Source organism: Canis aureus, chromosome 3, assembly GCF_053574225.1.
Source record: "Canis aureus isolate CA01 chromosome 3, VMU_Caureus_v.1.0, whole genome shotgun sequence".
Lineage (NCBI taxonomy): Eukaryota > Metazoa > Chordata > Mammalia > Carnivora > Canidae > Canis > Canis aureus.
In genome coordinates, this window is record NC_135613.1 from 20,344,780 (window position 1) to 20,365,648 (window position 20,869).

Here is a 20,869-nt window from a genome sequence, read left to right on the forward strand (position 1 = left end):
GCTGATGGAGGGCTCTGTTGAGGGGTCGTGGCTACACAGGCATGCCACACCTTCTGGGCTGGTTGGAATGGAAGTAATCTTTGAAGGTCCCAGGCTGCAGTATTTTGCAGGGGAAGAGACACACGTGACAGACATACAAACATTGTCATGGGTGTTCAAAAGCAGACATCCTACAGCAGGAAGGAGGGAAGCCTTTCCCAGCAGGAAGGGAAGTTTGTACTGAGCTTTCAAGGACAGGTGTGGTTTGGAGAGATGGAGGGCCCAGCAGTCATCAACCTGTTTTCAGAGGAGACCCTGGAAGCCGAGGAAGGTTTGTCCAGACCCGCACAGGCAGTGAGGGTGGGGAGCAGAGCTGTGTCCCGCGCTGTCTGATTCTAAAAGCCACCATCTCCACTCTGCCTCTATATTATGACCTCAGCCATAGGGGAGACCCTGGCTGGTCCAGGGGACTTTGAATCACCAAGAGAAGAGCCTTCCTAAGGCTAACTTTATACCTTGTCATTCGTTCTGAGTACATGTTAGGTGCCAATCGTGTCCAGGACGTGCATAGATACACAGACCTTCAGAAGCTCCCAAGCAAGTAGGGAGCAGCTGTGCAGCTGTGATAAGGTGTGTAGTGCATTGAATGTAAGCCTGCAGGAGGCACAGCATGAGTGTAGAAAAGTGGACTCCCCATTATACATGGTGGAAAAATCAGGAAAGACTTCACAGAAGAGCCACATGGTGGCTCAGATGTAAACGGTGGGGAGGTGCTTGCATCCCAGGGCCACGTGGGTGGAGGCTGTGCCAGGCAGAGGGAAGGCTGTTTGCCAAGGCCTGGAGGTGGAGGGAATCTGGCGGGTTTGAAAACCATGCGCTGTGATTAAGCACCACCAGCAGAAAGTGGATGAGGGAAGATAAGGTGGGAAAGTGCGAGCAGGGGGTGCAAATCTCCAAGGGCCTGTGATGCATGCACCCCACAGAGTGCACACAGAGTCCTGGCAGCAGCAGGGAGCCCCGGGAGGAGGGGGCAGGGTGGTTAGAGTCAAGAAGCAGAGCTGTCAGGGGTGACAGTTAGGAAATCATTTTAATGAAAATATACTTGAGATGGTGAGATGGGACCCGGGGAGAGCACAGAGGCTGTCTTTTGTGCCCTGAGCCAATGGAGAAGTAGTAAGAGTGGAAACAGAGAACAGATGTGGGGACAATGTAAGAAATCGGCCAACTTGGTAATTGACAAATTTGGTCCAGGATCGTCCTGAATCTCAGATCGTTTTTGTCCATTTCCTGACCTCATCATTCCTTTCACGCTCTCTTCTGTAAGTGCCATATTATTGGAGGGGATCAGGATAAGAAGTTCAAGAGCCGCCAAATGTTTTGCGTTGCTTGCCAGGCCCAAGAGCAACGCTGAGCATCCCCGTTAGATAGCAGATCTCTGCTCCTCAGAGTCAGTATTTGCAAAAGAAAGAAAAATACATTCCCCGTCCATGGAGCCGTTTATTCTGTTTATTTTTAAAAATACTGTTATATTGTTAAAATCCCAGCCTTTGATTTTTAGATCTGTCACATAGCATGGGCTGATTATATTTCAGCTGGCATTGAAGGGAACACATGCTTTTCATTTTTTTCTTTTGAAACGATGAAAATATTTTTTGTCTTTACAAATATCACGGCTACATGTGTTCATTTGTCCAACAAATGAATACGGGATGTTTGGAAGGCAAGTGTGGCCTCTGCCCTTGCAAAGCTTACCATTGAATCACTTACCCAAAAGTACAGCTCAGTATTTGTTCCCATTTTCCACAGCTTCTCGCTGCCTTGCACATCAATAGAGTGGAATATTAAGAATGTCAGAAATCAGTTCTCAGGATTTACTTTCAGTGTCTTTTCAATAGTTTGGACTTTAACATCCAACGTGTGTGCCCCTGCCTCAGGACCTTTGCACTTGCATAGTTCACCTGCCTGAATCACTCTTTCCCAGGACATCCACGTGCCTCCTTTTTTCCTTCATGACTGGAATCAGATGTGATCTCCTCAGGCCACCTTATTTAAAACTCTCACCCCAGAATTCTCAATTCTTCTTTAATTCACCACCCCACCCCCCTGCCTGTAACAGTCATCTCTGTTGATCTGCAATCTATCTCTTCATCTAGAATGTCAGCCCAGGGAAGAGAGGATCTTTGTGACTCTTGTCTTGGTTCTCTCTGCTTGTACTTATTCTCTCTCTGTGTATGATAGATAGATGATAGATAGATAGATAGATAGATAGATAGATAGATAGATAGATAAAATCTTTTGAAAAAAATAAAGAAATGTGTGTAGGGAGGAGACAGCACTCCACTGCAGACATTCTGGGTGCAAGTTGTATAACCACGTACAAAGTTGCAATGCTCAGTCAGGATCCCTGGGTGGCGCAGCGGTTTAGCGCCTGCCTTTGGCCCAAGGCGCGATCCTGGAGACCCGGGATCGAATCCCACGTCAGGCTCCCGGTGCATGGAGCCTGCTTCTCCCTCTGCCTCTCTCTCTCCCTCTCTCTCTCTCACTGTGTGCCTATCATAAATAAATTAAAAAAAAAAAAAAAAAAAAAAACAAAGTTGCAATGCTCAGGAACTTTCTTCCCCTGAGTGTGTTCAGCACAGTCAAGCCTTACTCAAGCTGTAACAAAGTACTGGGTGGCTTAATATGACAGAAATTTAGTCGCTCTCAGTCCTGGAGACAAGAAGCCCTAAATCAAGATTCCAGCAGGACTACGTTCCCTCTGGAGGTTTAGGAAGAGAATCCTTCCTGCCTCCTCTGGCTCCCGTGGTTCCAGATGTTCCTTGGCTGTGGTACCATAGTTCCAAGTACTGCCTCTGTCTTTATGTGGCTTTCTCCTCTGTGTCTGCGTCTTCTCTTCTGTGTCTTAGAAGGACACTTATCAGTGGATTTAGGACCCACCCAGTTAATCCCAACTGATCTCTTGAGATTCTTAACTCGGTTACATCGGCAAAGATCCTTTTTCTAAATAAGGTCACATTCGCAGGTACTGGGGATCAGAACTTGGATGCATCTTTATGGGGGCCACCGTTCAACCCACTCTGGACCATAGAAAAACTCTGGTTTCAGTTTCAGGAGCCACCGTTTTTCGTTGTTTTGATTTAAAAGCTTCTGTTACTGTCCGGGATTTATTGAGCAACTATTCTATGCTTTTTACTGTAATGACAGATTTCCCTTGCTAAGTTCACCCTTCCCAGCAGATCACAGGATCAGGGGTGCTTAGGAGTTACCCCATTCCATCCTCACAGCAGACCTAGAGACAAGCTAAGACCACATCCTTTTGCAGACCCAGGAGATCTGGGACATCAGAGGATGTGATTTGTCCACAGTCACACGGTTGTTACAGAGCAGACCTGAAATTTGTCTCTTTATTTTGGCTTTAAAATCCACACTATTTTCATTCTGCTGTGAGCGAGCAGAAACAAATCATTAAAACACAGCTCCTACCTCCAAGCATCTCACAGCGGGGCGGGAGGGACAGAGATCTGTGGTTTATTGTGACACAGTGTGATGTGTGCTACAAAGAAGCTGTGTAAAGAGCCCTGCGGTCTGCTCTGGAGATTCCAGCAAGGCTGCAAAGAGAAAGTGATGCTTGTGATGGGCATTTGAGGAGAGTAGAAGTTGGCCAAGTCTGATGTAGAGAATTGCATTCTGGGCAAAGGGAACAGAGTCTATGAAAAAGTGCAGTGAATGGACCCCCTACATACGCCTCAAACAGCATCCAAGGGCTTCTGTAGGAGGCAGTCATCCGATGTGTGGATTCCCTGGTGCCAGTGTTTTGCACATGGGAAGTCAGCCTGAGAAATCTCTTGCTGGCTGAGGAGTGGTTACAACCCCACCCAGGCCTGGGTGGGCCTTCCTCCCTCGGTGGTGTGATGCTGGTAACCCAAGCCCTCTTTTGACATTCCTGTGTGCTCTAACCCCCTCCCGAATTGCTCCGAGTTTGTATTCTACTTATCTCAGGCAATAGTAACAGGGTGAGACATGACCATGGCCAAAACTGAGACAAAGGCTGTAGGAATCGTGAGCAGACTGGTATGATATGAGAGTCCTTTTCAAGAGAGAACCAGCCAGGTGGAAAGGGCCAGGAGGAGAGAGGACTCCAGGCGGCTCCAGGTCAGTTGCCTACGTGGAGAGTGACACCACTAACAGGACTGGAAAGGAGTGTGCTTGACTCAGAAGGTATTGAGTTTGCTTTGGGACGTGCTGTGTTTGCCGTGCTTGTGAAACATTTGGGTAGAAATGTCAAGCAAGCAGTTAGAAGTGTGGACCTGGGAATTAGGAGAGATTTGAACATAAAGGAGACAGGTGGTCATTGAAGCTGTCAGAATCGGTGAGGGAAGGTAGACCTGAAGCCGTGGGAATAAATGGGGTCTCCAGGAAGGCAGACCTTTAGAGACTTGGGAGAGATTGTTCAAAGAGCTGCCCATGACTGGCGACCTATCCAAAATAAGCTTCAGTCCTTCTACGCCCAACTGATACAGGCTGGTGTGAATGGCTGCAAAATGGGTCCCCATAGGGGATCCGTAGGCTACCACTAAGGAAGGCTTTGGACTACCATGCAGATAATGAGTAGACTCCAGAGTGTAGCAGTTTGGAGTGTAGACTGGACCCAAGGAACTTGGCTTCCAAACCCAGCTCCACTGTGTGATTTGAGGCAACAAAATTCTTCACCTGTACAGTGGGAGCAATAACCTTTGCAGGCTTTGGGGGGGGGGTAGGGGGTGGGCAGGGGCAGGGAGTCATGAGGATCAGCTGAGGTCATTGAGGTCATTCACACAAACGGTTGAGCACCATTTCCAGCATATAGTAAATGCTCTCCAGAGGTAGCCATGTTTATCATAATGACAGAGGGTCAGACACCTTGGGTGGCTCAGCGGTTGAGCGTCTGCCTTTGGCTCAGGTTGTGATCCCGGGGTGCCAGGATCGAGTCCCACATTGGGCTCCCAGGAGCCTGCTTCTCCCTCTGCCTATATCTCTGCCTCTCTCTGTGTGTCTCTCATGAATAAATAAATAAAATCTTAAAAAAAAAATGACAGTGTTTGTGTGGAACTCAGCTGGACTGGCCAGGAATGGGAATGAGTACTCACTGACTACAGCACAGGAGTGCATAGGTGAGGGTTAGCACCAGGAGAAAGAATGGGACACAGAGGTACTTTCTCATCGCAGGGCTGAGGTCTGTCCCCCATCTTCGGATGGTGCCTGAGGCCCTGGGATTCCTTCCTGAAGAGACTAGACTGGTAATAGAGTTTAATTTTCCTCCACTTTGAGAACTCTGGAGAGGAACTGGAGGGAAGGCAGAAAACTCTATTTATTGTGATTTTTAAAAAAATAAAAATAAAATGGAAAGGAGTCCTCCAAGGGCATTTTGTGGGGTTTATTATTTGTGAAGAAAAACACACTTGTCTTTATCAACATTCTGTCCATCTGAGAGGCTGAGCCAGTGAAGGGCAAGACCAAATGTCAATCCTCCCATTTGACCTCTTGTTCCTTGTTCAGCTAACATTCAAGGGTGTTATTAGGCTTGGCTTCTGTCCGCAGAGCCAAGACAATTTCAAGAACAAAATGAACGATGGAGCCAAGATCACAAAGGGGCTGCTCATGGGAACAGGGCAGGGGATCACAGCGCGTGAGGCAGTCTTGTCCAAATAATGCGGAAGGAAGGTGATCCAAAGGACTGATTGTGCCAGACATGAAATCGACAGGAGAGCCTTCCAGAATCATCTGTGGCCGGGTTATTCCTGTTGCCTTTTCTCCCTGGTATGTGAATTTGCTTTTGGAATCACAAGCAGTGGCATAATTGGAATCCATCTTGTGCGATTTTTTTTTTCTCCCATCAGATGATTTAGAATTAGTTCAGTTTATTTTCAAAGAGTCTAACCAGTGACAGCATGACAGTGGTGCCTTGAATTGCTTTCCTGTCCACAGGTAGAGTGGGTGGGTGTCGGTGCTGATTCATTACCCTCTCGCGCGGGCTCCTTTGTTTGGAAAGCCACCTGGAATTATTACCAGCCATAGAGCTCAAAACCAAAGTAAGCTTTGCATAAAAATGCATTTGATTTAAGGAAAAACACACAATCCTGATTAAAAGTAACCCCGGATGGCAGACTCGATCAGGAGATCACATCCGAATGGGAGCAGGGGAGCGGGTTCTGTGACAATGGGGACAAGCGGTGGGGCTTGACAAAGCTGAAGCCCGCTGGGATAGTGGAGATCTCCTAAGAGGAGGAGGTGAGGGTCATTAAATGCCCGAAATTAATGGGCAGGGGCTATTAACATGCAGGGGACGGGTAGCAGTCAGAGGTGGGGAAGCTGACGATGCTCCAAATAGCAGACATTTAGAACCTAATTTTAGAAACCGCCTCCAACCCTGGGTGGACTCACAGGCTTTTGTCATTGGGAGTCAGTAATTGAATTTTCTGGACGTTTTGACCAGTACGTAACTTTGTGAAGCCGATTACACAGCAGAACGCAATTTTTAATCTGACCTTAACAGCATTACCTTCTGCTGTGTGATTACAAAACATGCCGAGAATGCCACCCTCCTCTCTGCACTGGATTTGGGGGAGAGCAGAGGGAGAAAAACCCACCTTATTCTGTTCCATGTAACCTCATAAGATTCATTTAGATTCTATGCAGATCATTTAATAACAGATTTTGTAAAACCTTAACATAAGGAGCCACCATAAAATGTATTATCTTTTATTACCCATCTAGAGAATGGCATTTTAGATGGTAATAAATCGAAACCCAAGAAAAGCTATTTGCTTTCCGAGAGTGCTCGGTGAACAATAGGAATACCAGTTTCCCGATATTATGCTGTGGCCAGTATGGCCCCCCAGGGTCACCTGAGACACCCCCAGCTTCGTTTCCTAGGCTCGGCTGAGCAACATTTTCTTGTCCCCTCCCTGCCTTTTTTATTTTTTTTATTTTTTGGAAAGGTCATTCCCATTTAAACCTCACTGCTGAGGATTCAGTTATCTTACCATGTTATCCCCTTTCCATCTTAGATGCCCCAGGACTCATGAAGAGCCAAGAGCTGAGTCGGGGGCTGGGGGCCACTGTGGGGTGTCTATCCTGAGGTTGAGGAGAGCCCAACCCACCAGGATCAGAGAATGCAAAGACCTCCTTGGCAGGAATGTCTCTCCAGAGGGGAAGGCGGAAGGACTAGAAAAGCCAGAGAGGCTCATCATGCTACTCTGTTCTGCATCACCAGGGCTCCTGGAGACCAGTTCAACCTGTCCAACCTTGTCAGGCCCTGCCTTTGGACCAGCATGTCCTGCTGGAAGAGCACCTTTTAGGTCACGTTTTCTCTATAGTGAGCAGCATAACCATCCCTCCATCAAACATCAACAGAGAGTGCCAGGCACCCAACTGGCTATGTGATCTTTTTTTCCCCTGAGGGGTTTGGAATTCATTCAGTTCATTTGCAAAGAGTTTATAACCCAGTTGCCTATAGAAACAGATTCTTGGGGCCTCAGTGTCTCAGCAGCCAGGAACTGAGGATACAGCAGGAAAAAATCAGAGATGGGGTCCTTACCCCCATTGCAGAACTCCAATGAATGCTCAGAAAAAAAGTGGCTGACATATTCAAAAACACATATATTGAAGAGAAGATTCTCTAATAAATGGATTTGGTATTTACCACTTTGTAGATGGGAGGATTTTCATTTTCCTGCAGACAGATATTGTGGGAAAAGTCTGGTTGACATTACACTTCAAAGGATTAAAATGGAAATAGTTTCCAGAGGAAAGACAATGTGTGCTATTCTGGGAAAGAGGGAAGTCCTGGGAAGGAGGCAACTAGGAGGGCAGTGGAGGTGGCAGCGGTGCTGCTGTGCAGGTCATGGTGCTGGAGGCCGGGGAGCATCTCAAGACTCTGGCGTGCTTGGTGAGCCATCTCCAGAGAAGGTACATTCGTTTCCCATGGCTGCCACAACAAATGACCACAAAACTCTGTGGCTTCAAACACATATTTATCATCTTTCAGTTCTGGAAGTCAGAAGTCTAAAATGAGTGTCACTGGGGTAAAATCAAAGTGTCAGCAGGCTGGTCCCTTCTGGAAGCTCTAGGGAAGAATCTGCCCCGTTGCCTTTCCTACCTTCTGGAGGCTACCTGCTTTCCTGGGCTCATGGCCCCTTCCTCCGTCTGAAAGGCCAGCAGTGTAGCACCTTCACATTTCTCTCCTCCTTCTCTTCCTCCCTCCCTCCTTCTACTGTCACATCTTCCTCTCTGATGCTAACCCTCCTGCCCCTCACTTACAAGGATGCTTGTGATTATTTTGGACCACCTAGACACTTCAGGATAATCCTTTACCAAATAACATCTTCAAAGTCCCTTTTGCCACATGAGGTCATAGGTCCCAGGGATTAGGACATGGACATCTTTGGAGACCATTCTTCTGCCTACTACAAAAGGTATAAAAGCTTCTAGGGCCAAAAGCTGGATGGCTTTTAGAGCTGACTTCCACCATGCACCGTGCTTGACATATGAACCTGACACTGAGCATCTCAGCATAATTACAGAGACAGACACTTGAAGAGGAAATTGCTTTAAGTGTCACTGAGTCAACCAAGATGAAAATATTCACTATGATGTATAAGTAGAGTTAGTCCAGAAAAGGAAGAAATAAACTCTGGGAAGAGCAGGAAAACTTTACGGGGGAAGCAACATCTAAGCCAAGTTTAGACAATTTTGGGCAAGTACCTTCCATGGAGGAAAACCATGTGGAGAAGGACTCCCAGGCAGAGGGCACAGTGCATGAAAAGGTGTAGGGCGGTGAAGCCCAAGCTTGGGGGTGGCACAGAGTCCGGTGTTACAGGAATGTAACTGTGAGTAAGGAGCACTGGAGGTTAGGGGTAACAAGTGTGTCTTCTGTGCTTGAGGAATTTGACCACTATCCTGTAGCCACTGACGGGCCACTGAAGCATTTTGAGGATAGTCCTGAAGTCAGGTGGCGATTGAGCCTGGCTCACTCTGGCTGGCTTCGTTGAAGAGTGATTCGAAAGGCAGCAGAGGGGCCAGTCTGGGAGCTGCTGGAATAATTCATGTGACCAAGGGCCAGGCTGGAAGTCATGCAATGGCAGCAGTGATAGGGAAGTCCTCGCAAAGGGGTGGAACCGAAATCAGCAGCAGTTGCCCATCGCCCATCGGCTGTCTGAAGTGGGAAGCAGCGGGTACTGCTGAGGACAGCCAGTGTTGCCAGCTTGAGCTGTGGCTCCAGGAGGAAAGGCCATGCTGCAGGGGAAGATGAGGAGATCTGTTATTGGGCCATGGAGGCTGACGGAGGACATCCACATAGAGACATCTAGAAGATGGCTGGAAGAGGCTCTCCAGTGTCTTAAAGAGGGTACGTTTTTTTCTAGAAAGGGGGAAGAAAAGAAGAAAGTCACAGTCAGAGAGAACATTTAGCAAATAATTCTTCTTGTTTTTCATTTAAATTGTGTCATAAACAGGTAGGTTTAAGTAAAATATATAAGAGTATGTGTTGACCTGCCTTCAGCAAATATTCATTCGGACAGTGCTCATCAAAGTGTGGTCTTCAGATGAGCAGCATCAGCCTCACCTAGAAACTTCCCAGATATGCACATCCTTGACCTTAGCCTGGACCTCCTGAGTCATAAGCAGTAGCACTGGGCTGAAACATCTGTTGTAGTGTGCCCACCAGGGGATTCCGGTACAAGCAACTTCAAGAAGCACTGACTCCTCTGGGAAACGAACTAGGGGTGGTAGAAGGGGAGGAGGGCGGGGGGTGGGAGTGAATGGGTGACGGGCACTGGGTGTTATTCTGTATGTTAGTAAATTGAACACCAATAAAAAATAAATTAAAAAAAAAAAAGAAGCACTGACTCAGACAATGTGTCTTTTTTTATTTTATTAAATTCAATTAACATATAATGTATTATTGGTTTCAGAGATAGTCAGTGATTCATCACTCTTATATAACACCCAGAGTTCATTACATCCTGTGCCCTCCTTAATGGCCATCACCCCGTTGCCCCATCCTCTCACTCCTCTCTCCTCCAGCAACCCTCAGTTTGTTTGCTATGATTAAGAGTCTCTTATGGTTTGTCTCCCTCTTTGATTTCATCCTGTTTTATTTTTCCCTCTCTTCCTTTTGATCCTCTGTTTTGTCTCTTAAATACCACATATGAGTGAGATCATATGATAATTGTCTTTCTCTGATTCACTTATTTCACTTGGCATAATACCCTCTAGTTCCATCCACATCATTGCAAATGGCAAGATTTAGTTTTTGATGGATCAGTAGCATTCCATTATATATATATGTAATATATATAATATAATTTATATCGTATCTTTTTATCCATTCATCTGGGCTCTTTCCATAGTTTGGCTATTGTGGACATTGCTACTATGAGCATTGGGATGCAAGTGCCCCTTGAGATCACTATATTTGTATCTTTGGGGTAAATATCCAGTAGTGCCATTACTGGATCGAAGGGTAGTTCTGCATCAGCTTGCATTCCCTCGGACAATGTTTCTTAAGCACCTACTATTAGCAGGCATAATGTCTCCATGACTATTCAGGCCCAGAAGGATAGAAGAAAGAGGCTAATGCAGTAAACAGTGGATTGTGGAAATATATAAAAACCATAGAGAAAGGGCACTTTACATTTTATTTCACTTCATCTTCTAGGCGTCTGTACTTACTTATCTCAAATAGCTAAAACCAAGAAATTGTTGGGAATCTCTTGCTCTGTTTCCCCACCTGTGGGTCTCACTGTGAGCTTTAAAGGTGGGCCTGGACCAGATGATCTCCAAGGTACCTGTGAGAACCAACGGGGTCATCTCGTGACTTCACAAACCTTGACTCCAACCCTACCAATGATCCTGTCCTCTCTGGCTACCCCTGCGCTGCCGCCCAGGCTCTCGTTCCTCTCTGAATGCTCTCCCCTCATCCCCTCACACCCATCCTCTGAAGCTCAGCTCCAGCCTGCATGAACCCCAAGTCCCTGCAAAGCCACCACAGTCCTTCCTAGGTGGACCTTTCACACACGGACCTACCAAGGACACATTCCACACATCTACCTGATGCCTCAGGGAGCTGCTTGTACGTGTTTTTTCTGTGGTGAAGCTATGAGTTCTTTGAAGGTGGGGGTTCTACTTTCTACTCTGTATTCCCACAGTGTCCTGACCAGAATCAGAATCAGCCTTCGTTGTTACTGAATGATGGAATTTAATGGCATTTAAGATCAAAAGCCTCCCATTTTCTCACACAGAAACTAAAACATCAAGACCCCATTTCTTTTCTTTTTTTAAAAAAAAATTTATTTGTTTATTCATGAGAGACAGATAGAGAGAGAGGCAGAGACACAGGAAGAGGGAGAAGCAGGCTCTGTGCAGGGAACCCAACATGGGACTCGATCCCGGGTCTCCAGGATCACGCCCTGGGCTGAAGGCAGCGCTAAACCGCTGAGCCACCAGGGCTGCCCCAAGACCCCATTTCTAATGTTGTAGTGGGATCTTCTTTTCTGCAGGAATGGGTCCTCAACAGCCCCACCCCGTGTCTAGGTTAAGCAGCCCCTCCTCTGTGATACCACAGTATTCTTTTTACTCCCATTGCATTCTACTGAAATTATCTGGGGATTATTTTGTGCTCGATGTGGCCCTCTTTTCTTGTCACTACTATCTTGCACAATGTCTAATGCATAGTAGGTGCTCAGTAAATGTTTAGTAAAGTAAATAACCTCCATGTGGCCTTCCCAAGTACCCTGTGCTCTGACCCCCTTCTCATAGATTTTAATTGGCACACTTAGGATAATGCTTATCTCATCATACCTTACATACTTGATTTTTGTCTATTTATCTAGAATATGAATGCACCAAAAGCAGGGTCTGTATCCTAGCAGAGTTACTTGAACCTAGTAGACGCTGTATAAATGGTTCAGTGGAATCAACCTGAATGTCAGATATTTGCCATCTTGGGTCTAAAGTGGGTGATTTTTCTAAGTATGCTATGAATTCCACTGGCCGTTTATTTCCTGTAACTCCTCAGTAACATCGGAAGATGTACACTGTTCCTGGAAATGTTTTATTTGATTTTGGTGTCCCTCAACCTGAAATCTATCACTTCGGTTATTCCAACTGCATATTTCTAGGAGGCAGTGTTTATTTCCCCCCCACCGCCTCCCCACCCTGCTGGCTTTGTCAGCAACCAGTAAATCTGAGGAAATGAGCTCTGCTGTCTCCTCACCCAGCAAACCCCGGCCAGGAGTGAAAACACAGCAGGTGACAGCCAAGAACATGAATGTTCACATTAGCGCTGGGGAGTGAGGTGCAGGGAGGCCTAAGGACAAACACAAGCCAATCAGATATGTGCTCCTGCTTGGGAAGATGGAAGTATGGCATTCTCTGTCTGCCTTGGGAATAAGGCACATTTTACATGGAAATGGATGTGCTTCCTGCTGGATTTATGGACTAACTATCCCCCGTGTTATGTGGCCAGAGTGAATAAATCAGACTCCAGACGGACAACAACTCGTTCTGCTTCAGATAATGTTTTCACCAATCTGTTTGCAATATTTATAGAGCAGGTGTCAGGTGTGGCTAACCTGGAGAAGAATGTGGTCCCTGAGCAGGTGCCACGTTGTAAGGAGTCTTACACTGCTCGGCCTGGGCAAAGCTGAGGAATAAATAGATAAATGAATTCCACTGCATCTTCACTGTAAACCTCATGTTAAGATTTCTCATCAACAATGCCTTAAATGTTAGATGACAGAGGGATTTATTGAAAAAGACAGACTTCCTTGACTCCTAAAGCACAATTGATAAGATAGAGCAGCTCTCATGGGCTCACAGTAACCGACTGCTTCCACAGTAGTCTCTCCTGGCCTGCAAGGCATGTGTTCCAAGACCCCCAGTGGGTGCCTGAAACCGTAGAGCGTGCAGAACCTGATAGGGACCATGTTTTTTCCTGTACATACATACCTATGATAGAGTTTAATTTATAAATTAGGCACAGTAAGAGATTAACAAAAATAATGAAATAACAGAACAGTTAAAATAATATAAGTCATGTAACTGTGTTCTCTCTCTCTCTCTCCCTCCCAAAATATCTTATTGTACTGTACTTATCCTTCTTCAGGCCATGATGCAAGATGATAAAAGGCCTCCTGATGAGAGGGGGGTGAGGGGAATTATGTAGACACTCAATGTGGCATTGGGGTGCTTTTGACCTCCAGACACCATGATTTGATTCCCGACTGTGGTGGACCACAGGTAACAGAAACCACAAAAATCAAAACCGTGGATAAGGGAGGATCATTTATACCATACAATCAGTGATAGCTTGTTGGTAGTTCGAAATCAGCCACAGTAGGAGTGTATTTAAACCATCAAGATTGACAAACACTACAAACCAGGAGGATCTGTTGTTAAGCATTATAGATACACCACTCTAGTAATTCATTAGTTTAGAAAAACATATCTAGAATTGACTAATTATTGCATAACTCTGATGTACCAGGTACTGAATCAGTAGCTGGGAGATAAAACTCTAAACATGACAATGTCCCTGACCTCGTGGAGCTCAAATGGTCAGAGTTAAGACAGCCAATAAACAAGAAATCAATAAACAAGAATATTACAGACTGTGATAAGTGCTGAGGGGCAAAAACCGTATTGGTTATTTATTGCTGAATAACAAATTACCCCAAAATGTAATGACTTCAAACAGTAAGTATTTATTACTGTAAGTATTATCTCACAGCTTCTGTGTTCAGGAGTCTGGACATAGCTCAGCTGTGTCATTCACTTTATGGACTCTCATAAAACTGCAATCCATGTGTCTGCCCTCAATATGCAGTGTCATCAAAAGGTTTGACTGGGAAGGACCCAGTTCAGTGGTTGGTGGCAGCATCCAATGTCTTTGGACTGATCCTGGAGGCTACATGCAATTTCTTGCTACACCTTTAAAAGACTTTCCAAAGATTCTACTGCAGAGTAACAGCAGTCATCTATGGAGAACTTACATATGTGCCAGCCTCCGTGATTTGCACTTTATGTTACCTACTTTTATCCTCCCTTACACTAGAAGTATTATTACTCGCCTCATTTTACAGGTGGGAAAACTGAGTCAATAACAAGTTAAGTAACTTTACCGGATGACTCAGCCACTAAGTGGTAGAGATGCTTCCTAAATGCTATGCAGTAAGGTCCACTCTGTTCTGCAGTCAGGTCAATGCCTTCATGGAGCTTTAGTGCAGAGAATAATGACCAGGGGCAAATGAACAGGAATGAGGCTGAAGAAGTAGAGGTAGAAAAGTCAAAATTGAGAAAAAGCCGGGTATCATGGGAAGAAATCCAGTCTGGACAAAGTATAAGGAAGGATGTGGACAATGTTCAAGACCAGGCAACAGAACGATGGGGTGCTGTGTGGGTTAATGGCAAAACCTTTCTCCATGTAACATTAGTTTGTTGATTCCCCCCACAGCTCCCATTACACTTGTTATTAGTGATAAATGTTCCGTTAAATGCATCCTCGTATGGATGTCACTGGAGCTGTGTAAAACATCAAGGGTCCAGTGATTGATTATGTGCCATATTTAATAACATGGCTTGATTCTGTTTTTTTTTTTTTCAAGAGAAAATGTTTGGTTTTTAAATCAGTGTGATCAGTGAACCTGGCCTGTGTCTATGGAGATACACCCAAGGCTTTTTCTTGTAAATATGCCATCTTCTTTTTGTTCCTGGGCTATCTATTAAGTGGTAGCTACTAGATACCCAAGAGAAAGTAGCAGATGCAAAACAAAGTGTATGACTGCAGGATTCAAACCAAGAGAGCAGCTTGACTCTCTTCAATATGTCTTACAGATCAAATAGCTTAAAATAAAATCAGAGCAGCCAATTTAATTTCCCCGGTTTTGACACAGTGCATTTCTTGGTCAGAATAAAATCCTATCTCCTTGAGCTAGAGCTCCCCAAAGCATAAGCCATTCCCTGAGAATAAATGACTCTGGTTTGGAAATGCCACTGATATGCTCAGACCTCTGAGATATAATTTGGTTCAGGGAAACAGTAATATATCATCATTAACGGTAATGAAAGTAAATCGCCCACCTTGTTTGCTGCGTACTGGCTAGGTGGTGGGGTCAAAAGCATGGTCCTTGCCCTTGAAAACTTTGTCATCCACATAGAGAGATAGTAAATGAGCATTCAAAATAAAACCCAACAGGAAACATAGCCTTCATATTAGTCAGGGTAGGCTAAGCACTGCAATCCACTTCCCTTAAACCTGAAGAATGTTTTGTGTCTTGTTCACATCACAGTCTGAAGCAGGCCGGAAAAGTGGCTCTGCTCCACATAGTCATTTGGAGATCCAGGCTTCTTCCTTTCTGGGAAATGGAAAACATGAAGGACTAAATGGGAGATTTAGAGGTCATGCCAGTATCACTTCTGCCCGCATCCCATTGGCCAGAATCAGTCCCATAAGTTCATCTCACAGCCTTGCTGTATGCCCCGGAGTCAAAAGAAATATGGTTTGGTGAACAAGGAGCATTGGCTTCACTCCAGGTGCCTTTGGGTGCACGTGACGGAAACTGATTCTGGCTGGCTTCGGCACCAAAAGCTCTCCTGAGCAAACCCTGGAGTGTGTTGCAGGGAAGAGTAGGAGGTAGGAGGCAGTACAGTCCCAGATCTCAGCGGCACGGCTCCTTTCTGGTTAGAGCAGCACCTTCAGCCTAACTCAGCCTGAAAGACTCTTTCTATTGGAGTGACCACACCCATGTCCCCACTGAGACCTGAACCAGTTGAGAGAAATAAACACAAGATTATCAGGTGAAATCCTTGTCCTGAGATACAGCAGCTTAGTCTTGAGAGGATAGTGGGGCTTCCAACCTTCTGTTCAGTTCACCCACCAAGTGACAGGACAGCTGGACAGCTGAAGGCCTCCTCTGCCAGAGGCAGGGTGCCTTCCTCATGAGCAGAGAGAAATATCAGGGTGGGAAGTTTCCTACCAAAGCACTCCAGAAAGCAAAATCCCTCTCCTGGGCCTGGGAGTAACGTGGGGAGAGGCAAATGGGTTTGCCCTGCCTCCTCTCTTCCTGGTACCCGACTGCACATTTTATTTGGTGCACATTTTATTTTGCACATTGTATTTCCAGAATCTGATTGTCCCAGCTATGATTAGGGAGTTATGTGTGGTTTGTCAACTAGTGCAAGGGAGACAGATATGACACATGGCCACCAAGGCCTGTTTCTCTACATCAATGATCCTTCCTAGAGAATGGGGCAGCGGTGGGCTGCTTAGAAGTCTTTTCCAACAGAGGAACAAAGGCAAGTGACTGCTGTGTGGTACAGAAATGAGCACATGTACGAATGCTTCAAGTAGGAGTGACTACAGGAGCTAGGGATTTATGGAAGACTTCCTGGAGAAGGCTCAGCTGGCAGGGGAAGTGGGTCAGAGGTGAGCAGAAGCTCTTCCCATTGCACAGAGGGAGGGGATTCAGGCGACATTCTCTCTGAGTCTTTTACCTTGCAAAGGAGGCAGCTTTGACTGTCTGTTGTTTGGTTTTTGTTATAGGGGTCATGGAAAAGCAATACTGTTGATCACAGAAAAGAAATATCCCAAAATATGATAGGCCAGTGGACTTTTTATCTTAAGAGTTGCTTGTAAGGAAGAAAACTTGGAAACACCTCAATGAGTGGCCATGCAGTAGGGTGGTGGGTCCAGATAGTTGGCTCAAATACAGGTGTGAAAAAGAACAGACACACCCATAAGCCCGGGGACGGCCGTGATAGAGCAGAAAAACTTGCACAGCTGTGTGGATGGTATCATTTATTTAAACATGTGTGCGTTTAAAGTGTGTGCGTGTGCACACACGCATACGTGAGATGTGTATGAAAAGGAGACAACTAGTAATGATAGTTGCCTCTCAGAGATGAGGCTGGGGGAAGGTGGAGGACAGTCTTCACCTTCTGCTCTAGAAATGACAGTATTGTTTCTATCTTCCTTACAATAACTGGATATTTCTCCAATAATAAAAACATGTGTTAATAGCAGCCATAAGTTTGCCAGAAAATTGAGACTTTGGGAATATCTCATCCCAAACCATGCAATCTATGTCCTTAATTGTCTAATCGATTTTCTACTAGGTTAATCAATCTATTTCTCATTGCAGTCATAAAGTTTTATTTACTTCAGGAGACGGGAATTGGCTGGTTCATTTTTTAAAATTATTTATAAGATTTGTTAAATTACAAGAGAGTTAGGCCAATGCATCCTTCCTTTGAGCTATCATAAGAATTTGTACATGTCTCTTCTTAGCTCTGACTTTACTTTGTTGCTGTTATTTGAGACTATGTCTGTGCTTGACTCAAACTTCTCTCAGCTTCTTGAAGAAATGACCCTGTTTTCCATCCCTATATCCCCAGCACCCAGCACAATATTTAGACTAGATGTTTAATAACTTCCAGTTAAATGGACGTAAAAACTAATGAAGGAAAAATTAGAATAACTCTCTCTGGTCCAAAAAAAATATTTCTACAGAGGGGAAATGGAAAAAATAATGTATGCATGAGATGACTGGAATGCTGTTGTGAAGAGCCTATTGTGATACCGTAGGGTGATACAATGGCTCTCACACTTTCTTGCAAACAACCAGATAATTGATCACAGCATTAGTTGCAATATTAGTCAAAACTCCCTTGTTGCTACTCATGGATATTTAATTTAGATGTCTTAGGGAAAGAAGAAGTTTATTAGCTCCTAGAACCTATAAAATATGAGGGGGAAATTCTGCCCTCAAGGATCACTATTAAATGATTCGAATAAAGTTGAAAGAATTCTGTGTCTACCTCTGGGTGGTTCTGTGTTGTCTTCTTCCTCATGCTGACTTTCTCTGTATGCTTGCAAATGGCCACTACCAGCTCCAGATTTGTGTCCAACCACCTCCAAGTCCAACAGGAAGAGAACTCTTTTACCTAAGCATATTAAAAAAAGTATGTCCTGGAACTGAGTTTCAGTCCTGGGTAGCCTAACTTGGTTTACATGCTCATCATAAGATCATGGGAATGGGAGATCCTGATTGTCCAGGCCTGAGCCACATGACCATGTCTCCATCACAGATGGAGTCAACCCTACCTGAATTCCACCTATGCTGAGAGTGAGGAAGGGGTAAGGCCCCCAAAGGAATGATGGCACAGGTCCAAGGGGAAGAGGGAGTGGACACTGGGAAAGCAGAGCAGCAAGTGTGCACTACAGTTGTGTTTGAAGCTCTCCTGTGAGGTGTGTCCACAATAAACTGCACTGCATGTTAGGGCAGGGCAATGCAGGGAGGGATTCACAGCCATGTTAGATAGTGATCCCAAAACAATGCTCAACCCCTAATGTGCTTCATGGGAGTCAACTGTTCTTTAGGGAGAAGCCATGCCCTAAACTAAATGTTATGGCAGGACTGATAGGAAAATTGGTCAGGTCTTCTAGGTAAACAGTACTGAAATACAAATACAGGTCACTCATGAACAACACTGATTTGCACGGTGTGGATTATACATGGATTTCTTTCAGTAACTATGGTACAACACTAAGTATGCATCTTCTCTTCCTTATGATTCTCTTAATAACATTTTCTTTTTTCTAGCCTACTTTATGGTAAGAATACAGTATGTTATATGACATATAAAATATGTAATGATTATTTATGTTATCCGTAAGGCTTCCAATCAATAGGAGGCTATTGCTAGTTAGCTTTTTGGGGAGTCAAGTTACATGCATTTTCAACAGCATGGGAGTTGGGCACCCCTTACCCCTGCATTGTTCAATGGTCAACTATAAAGAACATTAAAATGTTTGCACTCTTTGACTTAGTTCTTGGAATCTATCATTCAAAAAATAAATAGTCAAAGTATATTGAAAGCTTCCAGAATAAAGATGTTCACCACAGTGTTATTTGAAATTGTCAAAAAATTTTAAATACTAGAAATAACCTAAAGTCCTAATAATAGAAGATGATGAAGTAAATTATAAGTTATGCATATGATTATATTTTATGCAACCGTTAAAATGATGTTAGGGAATAATATTGGTAAGTAACACTACATGGGGAAAATGACTATTGAGTTTCCCAAGATCCCATCAATATCAGAAAAACTCATATGATTTCTAATTTTTATGACTCAATACTTCCAGAATCATGTAATGTTTTATTAGAATAGTAGAAATATTGTACAAGAAATTAGACCTGCCTGATGGTTATATGTCCAGAGATGCTCAGGAAAGATTTTGAAAATGGAACCAATTTATTGGTTTCATACAGTCCAGCTGCAGAATTTATGGCAAATAGTAAATCCGATCCAACTTGTGGGTGATGATAAGCAGAAAGTCACTAATATTAAGCTGATGATTTTCCAGCTTTGGCTTGAGAGTAGATGGAACTGAACTGGGCACAGCCAGAATCACCTGGAGCTAGATGCAGCATTAAATTCTGTTTGTACTCAACAGTTGGAGAATTGTGTGACCTTCCATCCCCATGAAGCTCACAATACATACATGTATCAAATCATCATATGTACACCTTAAACTCACACAATATTATATGTTGACTATATTTCAATAGAGCTGGGGAGTGGAAAATATTGTGAAAAATCCTGTCCAAGGAGTGTATCAGCATCCTACTCCTTCTCTCAAATTTAAGAGTTTAGAGCCTTCCAAACCATACAACATAACTCCTACTCCTTAAGTTAGTAGCTTAGTAGCTCTTAGTTAAGAAACAACCAATTAAAGATGCCCTAGGGAGACAACTACCCTTTAAAAATACTGGAAAGTTTTGGGGACAGCTAGCATTGAGCTATTAAAATTTACCATGTAAATTTTTGGCTTTAGAAGGAAATTCTAGATCCCCACTGTGTTTTTGTTTTTTGCTTCCCATGCTATTTCTTAATTATTGGTTGGTATAAGCAATAGCCTTTGAAGCTGTCATACCGGCAGGACTATTTACAATGGGTAGGACCATTTATTTTTGTTATTGAAGGTGATTCAACTTGAACTCTGTGAGTGATTAAGAAAACACTCTAAAATGGTTTAAGTAAATAAGGAAAATTAATGCCATAATTAGCTAAAAAGTCCATAGGCAAGACTGACTTCAGGCATGGCATGATAAAGTGACCCAATGCAATCACTGGAAAACATTTCTTTAACTCCAGAGTTCAAGTCTAAGTTCTATCAGAAGATTGGCTTCATTCTCAGATGGACTTCCTCACCCCACCCTAACTGTGGTCATGGGATAGCTCCCAGGCCAAATGCTTCCAGGCTCTTACCACAGGGACACATAGCTTCCTTCTCCCAGATGTCAAACACAGGTCCTGAGCCTGGAAGCATCACCATGCCCCTGGAATGGCATACACTTACTTACTTTCTTCTTCCAATTAGGGCTTGTCCCAAAAATTGGCTGGGTAGAGGTTGGGGAATGGCAATCCAACCCAAACCACATCGGCAAAGAATAAGTGTTGGGCAGATCTCCGAAGGAAATGTGGAGTGCTGCCTTACCAGAAAAAGAATGGGGTGCTTTTGGCCAAGACAAGCAAATCCATCCCAAAAGACAATTTAAAGGCAGGAGTTGCTATTTATGAGTCTTGGGATCAAGACCATTTGGTTAGTTGTTTTGAATGTTTAAACATGGTAGCAGAATAGCTGTCAAAATATTCATGGATTAAAATGCATTTTCCAAATTTAATGTAATGTGAAAGACAAAATGACTACAAATAACATGAAAGAAATGACTCTAAACCTCAGTTGGGATTTTTTTTACCTGTAAAATGGGAACCATTAATGCACCCTAACACACTTGTTGGAAAGATTAGGTACAAAATCCAGTATCCAATGCCTGGCTATCAG

The 20,869-nt window shown here is 44.2% G+C and overlaps 1 protein-coding gene across 2 annotated transcripts in view; it reads left to right on the forward strand.

Moving 5' to 3' along the window:
• Positions 1–20,869, forward strand: part of CDH13 (cadherin 13) — a 1,003,185-nt gene that overhangs the window by 834,777 nt on the left and 147,539 nt on the right. The window lies entirely within an intron of this gene.